Below are 12,641 nucleotides of genomic sequence, written 5' to 3'. Positions count from 1 at the left end.
TACAGCCAGTAAAAAAAATTCTAGATCAGGGGTGCTTTAATTGGGCTTTGAGGAGCTCTGGGGATTCTGTGGAGGTGTCTCAGGGAGTACTCTGGAAAGAACGGGATGGAGGAGTCAACAATTTGACAAAGTACGAAGGGCTCTGAAACTTTGCACACCCTTTGACATGGTACTTCCACTTACAAGGATCTAAAACACAGGAAAACCTTTTTGTAAAAAGATATCCACTATAGTAGTATATCAGTAAAATATGAAACACAATCTAAATACTCAAAATAAGTAGATGCTTAGGTAAGCTGTAGTATACTAGCTCAGTAGAATATTATCTGGCAGTGGAAATGATAAGCTATAAAGCTTATTGGGGGAAAAACAGGATATTTTTATAGGATACAAGTATAAGATATAAGACAGCATATAAAATATGATCATAGCCACTAAACAAAGCAAAAATAAAGCACAGAAAAAAGACTGAAAGCAAAAACATCAAGTAATGGTTATTTCTGGATGGTTAGGCTAAGGAAAGTACTATTTCTTCCTTTTATTTTCTATAGTTTCCAAATATTTTTGCTGGGTATATGCCACTTTTATAAAAAAAAAATCACACTAAACATTTTTTCCAACATTCATTAGGAAAAAGTTCAAATATACAGAAAGATTGAAAGAATTAAGAATTCCTAATTGTCAAAAGTTGGAAGAATTAAGAATTTGTTCAGGGAGCCCTTACATACTTACTACCTAGATCTCCAATGAACATTTACTGTCCTTGCTTTGTCACATATGACTCATCCCACTGGCCATGCATCAATCCATTTTATTACATTGAAGCATTTACAGTAAGCTGTAGACTTCAGTACACTAAACCCCTAAACCTATCAGTAGCTAGAGTTCAAATTATTTTATTTTCAGGTAAAAGTTACATAAAATAAAATTTATAAATCTTAAGTGTACTATTCTATGAGTTTTGACAAATGCACACAACTGTGTAACACAAACCCTAATCAACATTATCCAAACTCCAGAAAGTTCCTTAAGTGCCTTTCCAATCTTGCTCCCCATAAGAGGCAACCACATTTCTGATATTTTTCCACCCCACATTAGTTTGAACTCGAATTGTCCTTGAACTTCCTCTAAGTCAAATCTTACAGCATGTGCCCTTTTATGGAAAGTTTCTTTCATTCAGCTAATATTTTTGAGATTTATCCATGGGGCTGCTTATATCAGTTTGTCCCTTCTTCTTGAGTAATAGTATTCCATAGCATAAATATATAAGCCACAGCTTATATATCCATTCTCTTATTGATGAAGACTTTGGTTGTTTCAGTTTTTGGTTATTATGAGTAAAACTGCTAGATCATTCTGTACATCTTTTTGTGGATGTGTTTTCATTTCTCTTGGGTAAATATCTAGGTATAGAATTGATGGGTTAGTTTATAAATTTATAAGAAACTGGCAGAACTTTTCCCCAAATAGTACCATTCTATATTCCCACCACCAATGTATGAGATTTCCTGTTGTTCCAAATCTTTGATAACATTTAATATTGTCAGTAGCTTTAATTTTAGCATTTTGGCCTTTCTGAGGTATATGTGGTAGTATCTCATGCTTTAATTTGCATTTCCATGACAACAAATTATGTTGAGTACTTTTTCTGGTGATTATTGGGCACTTGTGTATCTTCCTTTGTGAAGTGTCTGTTCAGATATTTTATCTACATTTTAAATGGATTGCAGGTCTTTTTATTATTGAACTTTAGGAGTTCTTTATATATCCTTAATACTAGTATTTTGTCAGTATATTTGTTTTGTAAATATTTTCTCCCAGTCTACGGTTTACATATTTATTTTCTTAGTGGTGTCTTTTGATAGCAAAAGTTTTCAATTTTGATGCGTCTAATTCATCTACTCTCTTTTATGGTTATTGCTTTCTGTGTCCTAAGGAACAGCTGCCTGCCCTCAGCTTGTGAAGACATTCTCCTATGCTTTTCTTCTGGAACTGTACTGTCCGATACAGTAGCCATTAGCCACATGAGTCTATTTAAATATAAATTAATTCAAATGAAATAAAATTTAAAATTCATTTCCTAAGTTTCCACAGTTCAAATATTACTCAATAACTACATGTGGCTAGTGGCTACCTTATTGGACAACAGACGCAGATATAGGCCATTTCTAACACTGCAGCAAGTTCTACTGAACAGTGCTATTCTAGAAGCTTTATAGTTTTAACTTCATAGTATAGCTCTATCTCCATCTTGAATTAATTTTTCATATAGTATGAGTAAGGGCCAAGGTTCACTGTTTTTCCATATGGCTATCCGATTGTTCCAGCACCATTTATAGAAAAAATTTCTGTTTCCCAATTTGTTTGTTCTGGAGACTTGTTGAAAATCAAATGACCATAAATGTGTGGGTCCAGTACTAAGCTATCCTGTTCCACTGATCTACCGGCATAGATCTACTATTACATAACCTTTACGCTAGTAACATACCCATTATTGTAGCTGTCTACTAAGTCTTGAATTCAGATAGTTTAAGTTCTCCAACTTTGTTGTGCTTTTTCAAGATTGCTCTATTCTAAGTCCTTTTATATTTGAAGTCCTTTTCATATATTTTTTAATCAGATTGTCAATTTTTACCCCAAAAATACCTATTGGGATTATCATTTAGAATCAGATAAAGTTATATTTCAATTTGGTGAGAACTGACATCTTAACAATAATAAGTCTTTCAATTCATAATTATGGTATAACGCATGATTTAGGGTTTCTTTAGTTTCTCATGGCAATATGTTGAGTGATCAATGTGCAGACCCTATATGCCTTTTTGCATATTTGTTCCTAAGTATTCTAAGGCTTTTTTACTCTATTGTAAATGTAATTATTTTTTTAATTTTCATTTTTGAATCATTTGCTGCTAATCCATAAAAATACAATTGATTTGTACATTGACCTTATATCTTGCAACCTTGCTATATTCCTCTTTGGGTCCTAGTAGTTTTTTGTAGGTGTGTTAGGACTTTATACATAAACAATCATGCCATCTATGAACAAGAGAGTTTTGTTTCTGCCTTTCTAACCTGTGTGTCTTTTACTTCTTTTTCTTACCTAACTGCAATGTCTAGACAGCTTATTCGATGATGAATAGAAGTGATAAGAATGGGCAGCCTTATTTTGTTCCAGAATTTTTTAAGGAACAAAAGGTCAAAACTTCATAAAGTGCAATGTTAGCTATAAGTTTTTCATAGATGACCTTTAGCAGATTGAGGAGGTTCTCTTCCATGCCTAATTTGCTGAAAGGTTTAAAACTTGAAAGAGTATTGAATGTTGTCAAATAATTCTTCAGAATCTGTTAATCATATGATTTTTCTCCTTTTTTCTGTTTAATGTGGTGAATTACATTGACTGATTTTTGAATGTTACACCTGCCTTGCTTTTCTAGGATAAACCTGGTGTGGTCATGATGCATTATATCTTTATATATTACTCGCTTTGGTTTGTTAAAATTATGTTAAGTATTTTTATGTCTCTGTTCACGAGGGATACTGGTCTGTAATTTTCTTTTTTTATGTCTTTATCAGGTTTAGGGTTATGCTGGCCTCATGAAATGGGTTAGGAACTGTTCCCTTTTCCTCCATTTTCTATAAGAATTTGTTTAAGATTGGTATTACTACTTCTTTAAACTTTCGACAGAATTCATCAGTAAAACCATCGGGGCTTGGTGTTTTCTCTTTGGCAAGGTTTTTATAGAAAGTTCAATTTCTTTAATATATAGGGCTATTCAGATTTTCTGCTTCACCTGGTACCAGTTTTGGTAAATTGTGTTTTTCAAGAATTAGTCCATTTCATCTAAATTGTTAAACTTACTGGCATAAAATTACTCAAAATATACCCTTTTTATATCTAAATGTTTATAGGATCTGTAGTGATAATCCTTCTTTCATTCATAATGTTGGTAAAATGTTTTTGGTCTCTCGTCTCACCTGCCTGCCTCCCTTTCTATTTACTTTGGATTTACTCACTTTACTTTTTCTAGCTCCTTAAAATGGACGCTTACTTAGGTCATTGATTTTTAGACCTTTTTGCCTTTTCTAATATAAGCATTTAAGCATAGTGTTTTCCATAAGCTTTGCTTTAGCTGCATCTCACAAATTTTGATTATATTTTCATAATCATTCAGTTTGCAATATTTTCTAATTTTTCTTGTGATTTTTTTTTCTTTTATCCATGGGTTATTTAGAGGTGTGTTTTTAGATTTCCAAGTATTTGAGGTTTTCCTTTATGTCTAATTCTTATTGATTTCTAACAACTTCATTGTGGTCAGGGAACACACCCCTTGTGAATTCAACTCTTTTAAACATATTAAAACGTATTTTATGCCCCAGCATACAGCTTATCTAAGTGAATGTACAATACACCTTAAAGAAACGGCATTCTGCCACAGTTGTTGGGTACAGTGTTCTATAAACATCTACTAGATCAAGGTGGTTAAAAGTGTTCACATCTTCCATATCTTACTGATTTTTGGTGTCTAGCTGTTATATCAATTGCTGAGAGGGGGATATTAAATCTCCAACAATGCTTGTTGATATCTGTCCCTCTAATTCTGTGAATTTTTGCTTCAAATACATAGTCACATACTATTTGTAACTGTTATATCATTCTGATAAGTTGACGCTTTCATCATTATGAAATTCTTGCTCTTTACCTCAAGTGATACTGTTTGTCTTGAAGTCTACCTTATTTGGTATTAACACAGCCAATTTGGTCTTCTTGTTTCACGGTATATATTTTTCTATTAATTTACCTTACTGTGTCTCTATATTTAAAGTTGGTCTCTCACAGAAGGTAGATACATGGGTCTTGTTTGTTTTTATCCATTCTGACAATCTCTGCCTATAAGTTAGATATAGCTGGATAAAGGTCTACCATTTTACTATTTTTTTCCTATAGTCTCTTTGGCTTTTTTGTTCTTCTATTCTTCCTTTCTTGACTTATTTTTTAATCCTTTTCAAAATCCAATCTTAATTTGTCTGTTGGCTTCATAGCTATGCCTTTTGCATATCTCTTTATGATTGCTCTAGGGATTATAATATACATCTGTAACTTTTCACAGTCTACTTAGAGTTAATATTTTATGACATCACATAAAATATATAAATGTTGCAATCATGTAAGTACATTTATCTGACTCATTCTTCATGCTACGGTTGTCATATGTACTAAATCTACATATATTACAAACCCCACAAAACAATGCTATAATTTTTACTTATAACAATCTGAAGCATTATAAATAAACCAAGAGGGAAAATGTTTGTTTTCTAATATTTACTCACATATTTATCATTTCTGATGCTATTCAGTCCTTCCTGGGGGTTCAAGTTTCTATTTGTTACCATTTCCCTTCAGCCTAAAGAATTCCCTTTAGCTCTCTTACCCTGAAGGTCTGCTGGTGTCAAAATCTATAAGTTGTTTTTTATCTGAAAATGTCTTTATTTTACTATTTGCTGTTGGAAAATGATAACTGATGGAAATACGATTTACACGAAGAAGTGAAGAGTATCAGACATGACAAATATGGTGGCATACATAAAAGGCTAGTTTTCTAATTTATTAACATCTTAAAAACCAACAGTACGTCTTCTGACAGACCTGGAGCAGCTATATCTGCTGCTAAGGTTTCTACTACAGATGCAAGAACAAAGTGTTCTCATGCTTTCTGTCTGATCGTGGCGGCCAAGATAGAAAGGGGGAACAGAGGAGAAAGACATGATAATACAGAGAAAAACATGGAGAGAGAATTTTTGCAACTCAGAAATAACCTCGTAAACAATGAAGAGCCTATTCTACTCAAAAAAATCTAAAATTTGAGTTAAAAGAAAAACAATAGTTACAGATTAAGATGACTGAAAATTATTTATCAGTTCTTCAAAGAAGAAGTAGGGTCTATTTCCCCTCCCCTTGAATCTCTGCTGGCCTGTACCTACATTAACCAAGAGATATCTGGAGAAGCAACCCTACAACAGTTCTAGGACTAGCATTTAAGAAGACGTAGCTTCAACGTTGGTCTCACGACACCCCGAGCTTTCATGTAAGAGATCTGTCTAGCTTACTGGAGAGGTGCTGAGACTACAGGGAAAGAGGGCAGCCCATATGAGCATCAACTTCCAACCATCCCCACCAAGAGACTAGCCTTGCGGATGAAGCTGTGCTGGGCTCTACAGACAGGCCATTTGCCAGCTGAACACCATTTGCCTGGTGTTCAGCACAGTAAACACACGTTTACTGTGTTTAATGTTGTACCCCCAGTAAACATGTGGAGAAGAATCACCGAGTCAAGGTCTGCTCAAATTGATGACTCATAAAATTGTGAGATATGATAAACATGTTGTTTTAAGCCAACAAGTTTTGGGGCAATTTGTTACACAGCAATAGTTAACGGAACAATAGCTTACTGTTTAAAGCAAAAATAATAACAATGTGGGCTTGATGACATGTAAAAGTAAAATATATATGACAACAATAACAAAAAATAGGAGCGGGGAAATGGAAATCCACCGTTCTATGTTAAGTGGCATAATAATACAAGGTAGACTATGATAAGTTAAGGATGCATATTATAATCCCAGAGCAACCATTAAAAACAATAATTTTAGCTAAAAAGTCAATAGAGGAGATAAAAAGGAATGCTAAAACACACTTGATTAATCCAAAAGGCGGCAGACAATGAGAAAAAAAAGGAAAAGAAAATAGATTAGACTAGTGAAAACAAACAGAACCAAAAATCAAGCAAGTGGACTTAAAATCAAATTTAGTAATTATATTTTATGTAAATAGACTAAACACTCCAATTAAACAGCAGAGATTGTCAGAATGGGCAAATAAAAAAGAAAAACAAGATTCAGCTACATGCTGTTTACAAGAGATACTCTTTAAAAATATATAAGCTACAAGAAAACCATGCAAACACCAATCACAAGAAAGCTACATTGATAAGACAAAGTATTAGCATAGATAAATTAGCCATTATCATTTCCTAATGATAAATGGTGAATTCATTAAGAAGACAGGCACCTAAAATCAGATTGAAAATATATGAAGCAAAAACTGACAGAAATAATGTGAAAAATAGACGAATCCATAGTCATAACTGAAGATTTTAACAGGCCCCCCCAAAAATCAATAAGGATACAGACGAAAACCTACCAACCAATTCTACCTAATTAATATTTATAGAACACTATACCCCCAAGCAGCAGAATACACATTCTTTTCAAGTGCACATGGAATATTCATCAAGGGAGACCATACTTTGGGCCATAAAACAAGTCTCAGAAAATATCAACTATTAGAAACCTCATAGAGTATGTTCTCAGATGACAATGTAATTAAATTATAAATCAATACCTGGAAAATCTCCAAACATCTGGAAATTAAGTTACACACTTCTAAATAATCATTGGCCAAGAAGAAATCACAAAGGATATGAGAAAAATATTTTGAACTGAATGATAGTGAAAATACAATATATCAAAACTTATGAGATGCAGCTAGAGCACTGCTAAAAGAAAAACTCTTATAAAGGGAAACTTATAGTTTTAAATGCTTATATTAGAAAAGAAGAAAAGGTTAAAATCAATGATCTAAGTTTCAACCTAAGAAGATAGAAAAATAGAGCAAGTATAGAAAAAAGGAACTGACAAAGAGCAGAATTAATGAAATATAAGTTGGGCAAATAATAATGAAAATCAATTAACAAAAATCTGGTTCACTGAAAAAAAATCAATAAAACTGATAAACCCCTTGCTAGATTGATCAAGAAAAAAAGAGGGAAAACAAATTACCCATGCCAGAAATGAAAGAGGGAACATTATCAGAGACCTACAGACATTAAAATGATAATAAGAGAGTATTATGAACATAAAGTCATTCAATAAGTTTGATAACTTTGATTAAATGGAAAAATTTCTTGAAAGACATAAACTAAACCAAACTCACAGGAAAATTAAAGAAAAACTAGTCCTATAGTCATTAAATAAATTGAATTTTTAATTAAAACATTCCCACAAAGAAAACTCCAAGCCTAGATGACTTTGCTGTTGAATTCTATCAAACATGTCAATCCTACACAACTCTTTCAAAAAACAGAAGAGAGAGGAAAGAAGACCTTCTATTCCTTTTTACGAGGTCAGCATTTCCATGATACTGAAATCTGTTAAAGACATTATAAGAAAACTAAAGACCAATATCCTTCATGAACATAGATGCAAAAATTGTTAACAAAATATGAGCAAATCTAATCCAGCAATAAATAAAAAGGATCATACATCAAGACAAAGTAAGGTATAGCATTTTAAAAAATGAGTGTAATCACTACATTAAGAGACAAAAGGAGAAAAGCATATAATCATCTCAAGAGATTCCAAAAACACACTGACAAAATTTTACATCCATTCATGATAAAAACTTGAACTAGGAATAGAAAGACACTTTCTTAAGCTGATAAAAGGCATGTACAAAAACTTCCAGCTTACATCATATGTAACGGTAAAAGACTTAACACTTTCCCTACAAGATCAAAAACAAGGCAACGATGTCTACTTGCATCACTTCTAATTCAAAAAACTGGTGGACCTAGCCAGGGCATTAAGGAAGAAATAAACATAAAAGCCACAAAGATTGGAAAGGACGATGTAAAGTGTTTTTAGTCACAAATGACACAATTGTGTACGTAAAAAATCCTAAGGAATCTACAAAAAATGACTAGAAGTGATCAATAGATATAGGAAGGTCACAGGATACTAGGTCAACATACAAAATAAATTTAATTCTACACACTAATAATAAAAATTTTGGAAATATGAATAAAAAAATACTGTTTACAATAAAATTTTTAAAGACCCATAAATCATTCAGGAATAAACTTAATAAACTACAAAACATTGTTGAAATAAATTAAACATGACCTTTAAAAAATGGAGAGAGAGACTGGAAGAACCAATATTGTTCAGTATCAATTTTCCCCAAAATTGATTATTGATTCAACACAATCCTAATCAATATCCTAGCAGGACTTTTTTTTAAAAATTGACAAGCTTATGTAAAAATTTACATGAAAATTTAAAGGACTTTTAATATCCAAAGCAATTTGAAAACAAAGAACAAAGTTGGAGGACTTTATCTGTTTTCAAGACTTATTATAAAGCTACTATAATCACGATAGTGGAATACTGGAGTGAAGAAGACAGATAAATAGATTAGTGGAATAAAATAAGAAATCCAGAAATACACTGATAATTACAGTGGTCTCCCCTTATCTGCAGTTTCCCTTTCCATGGTCCAAAAATATTAAACAGGTGAGAGAGAGAGAGACCACAGTTACATAACTTTTATTACGGTATATTGTTATAATTGTTCTATTTTATCAGTTATTATTGTTAATCTCTTACTGTGCCTAATTTATAAATTAAACTTTATCATAGGTATGTATGTATAGGAAAGACATAGTATACATAGGGTTCAGTACTATCCACAGTTTCAGGCATCCACTGGGGGTCTTGGAATGTATCCCTAGTGGGTAAGGGGAGATCCTATATATGACAATTGATTTTTATGAAAGTACCAAAGCACTTCACTAGAGAATGAAAAGTCTTTTCAACAAAATCTTTAAAATATTCATCTGAAAAAAAAAAAAAAAACACCTCAACACTTACTTCATGCCATATGTAAAAATCAGTTTAAGACGAATGAAATAATCATACGGGCTAAAGCTATAAAACTTCTTATAGACAACATAGGGACATATCATTGCAACTTGGTTGTAGGCAATGATTTCTAATACAAGATAGAGAAAGCAAGATACATATTTTTAAATGTTGATAAATTAGACTTCATCAAAATAAAAAAACTTCTGCTCATCAAAAGACACTGTTACAAAAATGAACAGTGAGCCACAGACTAGAAGAAATAATTCAAGACATACATCTGACAAAGGATTTGAATCCAGAATATTAAAGAGCTCCTAGAACTCAGTAACAAAAACGCAGGTAACTAAATGTTTTTTAATGGGCAAAAGACTTGAACAGACTGTTCATAAAAGAAGATATACAAATGGCCAGAAGCACATGAAAACTGCTCAACCTCATTATCATCAGGGAAATGCAAACTTAAATCACAACTAGATCACACTCCACAACCACCAGAGTAGCTAAAATGAAAAGGGCTAACAATACTAAATGTTGGTGAGGATATGGAGCAACTAGTACTCTCATACATTGCTGGTGGGAGTGCAAAATGGTGCTATGGTTTTGGAAATCTGTTTGGAAGTCTCCTAAAAAGAGAAATATACACCCATCATATGATATGCAATTCTATTTCTAGGTATATGTAGTCAAGAGAAATGGAAATCTAGGTTCACAAAACATATATAAACAGATGTTCACAGCAGCTTTATTCTTGATAGACAAAACCCAGAGGATGAATAACCAAAACATGGTGTGTTTATACAATGGAATACCACTCAACAATAAAAAGGAACAAACTACTGATACACATAATGACATTAATGAATCTCATATCATTTGCCAGGTGAAAGAAGCCAGACTTAAGTGTACGTATTGATGGTTCCATTTATATAAAGTTCTAGAATAAGCACAACAAAGCTATGGTAATAGAAATCAGAATGGTAGTTGCCTCTGGGAGACGGGAAAGGATAGACCAGGAAAGAAAAAGAGGTGATTTAAAATGTAGGTTTTATTATTATTCAGGTATGGTGAGGCCAACAGATCAGGAGATGACTGCCATTGAAAAGATAGTTTGTTATTCACAGTTCCCAAGAAGAGGGGGCACTTCACACCATGCAGGGCCACATGCAGAAGCACCAGGGTCGGTTAGGAGGCAGGAGTCAGAGAAAAACATGGGCAAGAGCCTTTATTGTGGTTTCTGAGGTAAGGAATGGGCAAGGCGGGTAAGCAGGATAAGGACTGGCTAGTTTGAATAACCTCAGCAGGCTCTGGGGTGTAGGAGCTGTCCCAAGTTGTCTGGTGCCTGACCCTGAAGTAATTATGGCAGGGGAAAATTGGCCCAGAGCAAAACAGCCCGATAGAAGAGGCAGGGGTGGGGTGGTGTCTTGATTGGTTAGTTTGCATATGGAAGGTGTGCTCGCAGGCAAATCATTTACTATCTCTAAAAACTGGCTAGCCCTGGGAGGGGCAGTCTCCCCTGGTCAGTAAGGTCCCACATGTCAAAACATTAGAATAAAAAGACATGCATAATACACAAGGGAATATCTTAATCTGATGGAAATGTTGTGGTTTAGATGGGTGTATGCATTTGTCTGCCTCCTGCCCAACCCTGGCGCTTCCCTGTGTGGCCCTGAGCAGCGTGGTGTACCTCTTCCTCTTGGAAACTGGGAGGAACAAACCATCTCTTAGAACTCATCAAACCATACACTTCAACACATGCAACTCATCTCTTATAAACACCTATTGAGCCTAACTTTTTATCCTAAATTTTCTAATATCCTGAGACTATGAAGCATATCAGCAAACATTATGGATCTAGCCTTGTTCACTGTTTCTTGAAATCTTTCTAGCTTTAACATCAAGGTTAGGAACTTGAGGTTAAGACAAGGCTGGGGAATATGCAACCTGTATCCTTAAGTGGTAGTGGAGCAAATACATAAGTAAAGTGTCATCCTTTGAAGTGACCTCTTGTGAACAGAATTTTATTCAACTATTATATATTAGCTAAAAATATGTAATATGTCTGAAAGAAGATACTTGCAATGTAGATATCTGGCAAAGGGCTAGTATCCAGAATATATAATGAACCTCTAAAAACCAATAAAAAAACAAAAACAGAAAAACCCAGTAAACAGGTGGACAAAAAATGAACACTTAACCAAAGAGGAAAAAAAAAAAAAACCAAACACTTAAGATCTCATTGTAGGGCCGGCCCCGTGGCTTAGCAGTTAAATGCGCATGCTCCGCTACTGGCGGCCCGGGTTCAGATCCTGGGCACGCACCAACGCACCGCTTCTCTGGCCATGCTGAGGCCACGTCCCACATACAGCAACTAGAAGGATGTGCAACTATGACATACAACTATCTACTGGGGCTTTGGGGGGGGGGGGAAATGGAGGAGGATTGGCAATAAATGTTAGCTCAGAGCCAGTCTTCCCCAGCAAAAAGAGGAGGATTAGCATGGATGTTAGCTCAGGGCTGATCTTCCTCACAAAAAAAAAAAAAAAAATCTCATTGTATATTAATTTCATTGTATTTTAATTATGCCACAATTTTTGAAAAACTAAAAAAACAGAAGAATGAGAAGGAAATGTTTAGTGACTTTTTGAAGGATATTAATGTTGGCTCGAAGACTTAGGATAACAGGTTCCAAGGCCTCCACATGGTCTTGTCTTTTTCTTTTTCCTTTGTGTATGGAAGCAGCAACGGGCAACACAGTTCAAAGAGCATGTTTTATCTTTGTCATCTACCACAGAAGCCAGCTTTGATATGACCCAATCCAAATATATCAGGAAAAGAACCCATCTGGTTTCATTCTTCCCCAGTTAAGAGTGATTCTGAGAGGCTGACAGAGATCTGAAGCTAAAGGTCTTGGTCCCAACTAAGTCCTTGAGTCTCTC

The 12,641-nt window shown here is 34.1% G+C and overlaps 1 protein-coding gene across 2 annotated transcripts in view; it reads right to left on the bottom strand.

Moving 5' to 3' along the window:
* SOHLH2 (spermatogenesis and oogenesis specific basic helix-loop-helix 2) overlaps window positions 1–12,641 on the bottom strand; it is a 139,731-nt gene that overhangs the window by 18,003 nt on the left and 109,087 nt on the right. The window lies entirely within an intron of this gene.

Source organism: Ceratotherium simum, chromosome 10, assembly GCF_057802395.1.
Source record: "Ceratotherium simum simum isolate JZ-2026a chromosome 10, ASM5780239v1, whole genome shotgun sequence".
NCBI lineage: Eukaryota > Metazoa > Chordata > Mammalia > Perissodactyla > Rhinocerotidae > Ceratotherium > Ceratotherium simum.
Note: the sequence above shows the minus strand (reverse complement) of the source record. Positions and strands in the feature narration are given on the sequence as shown.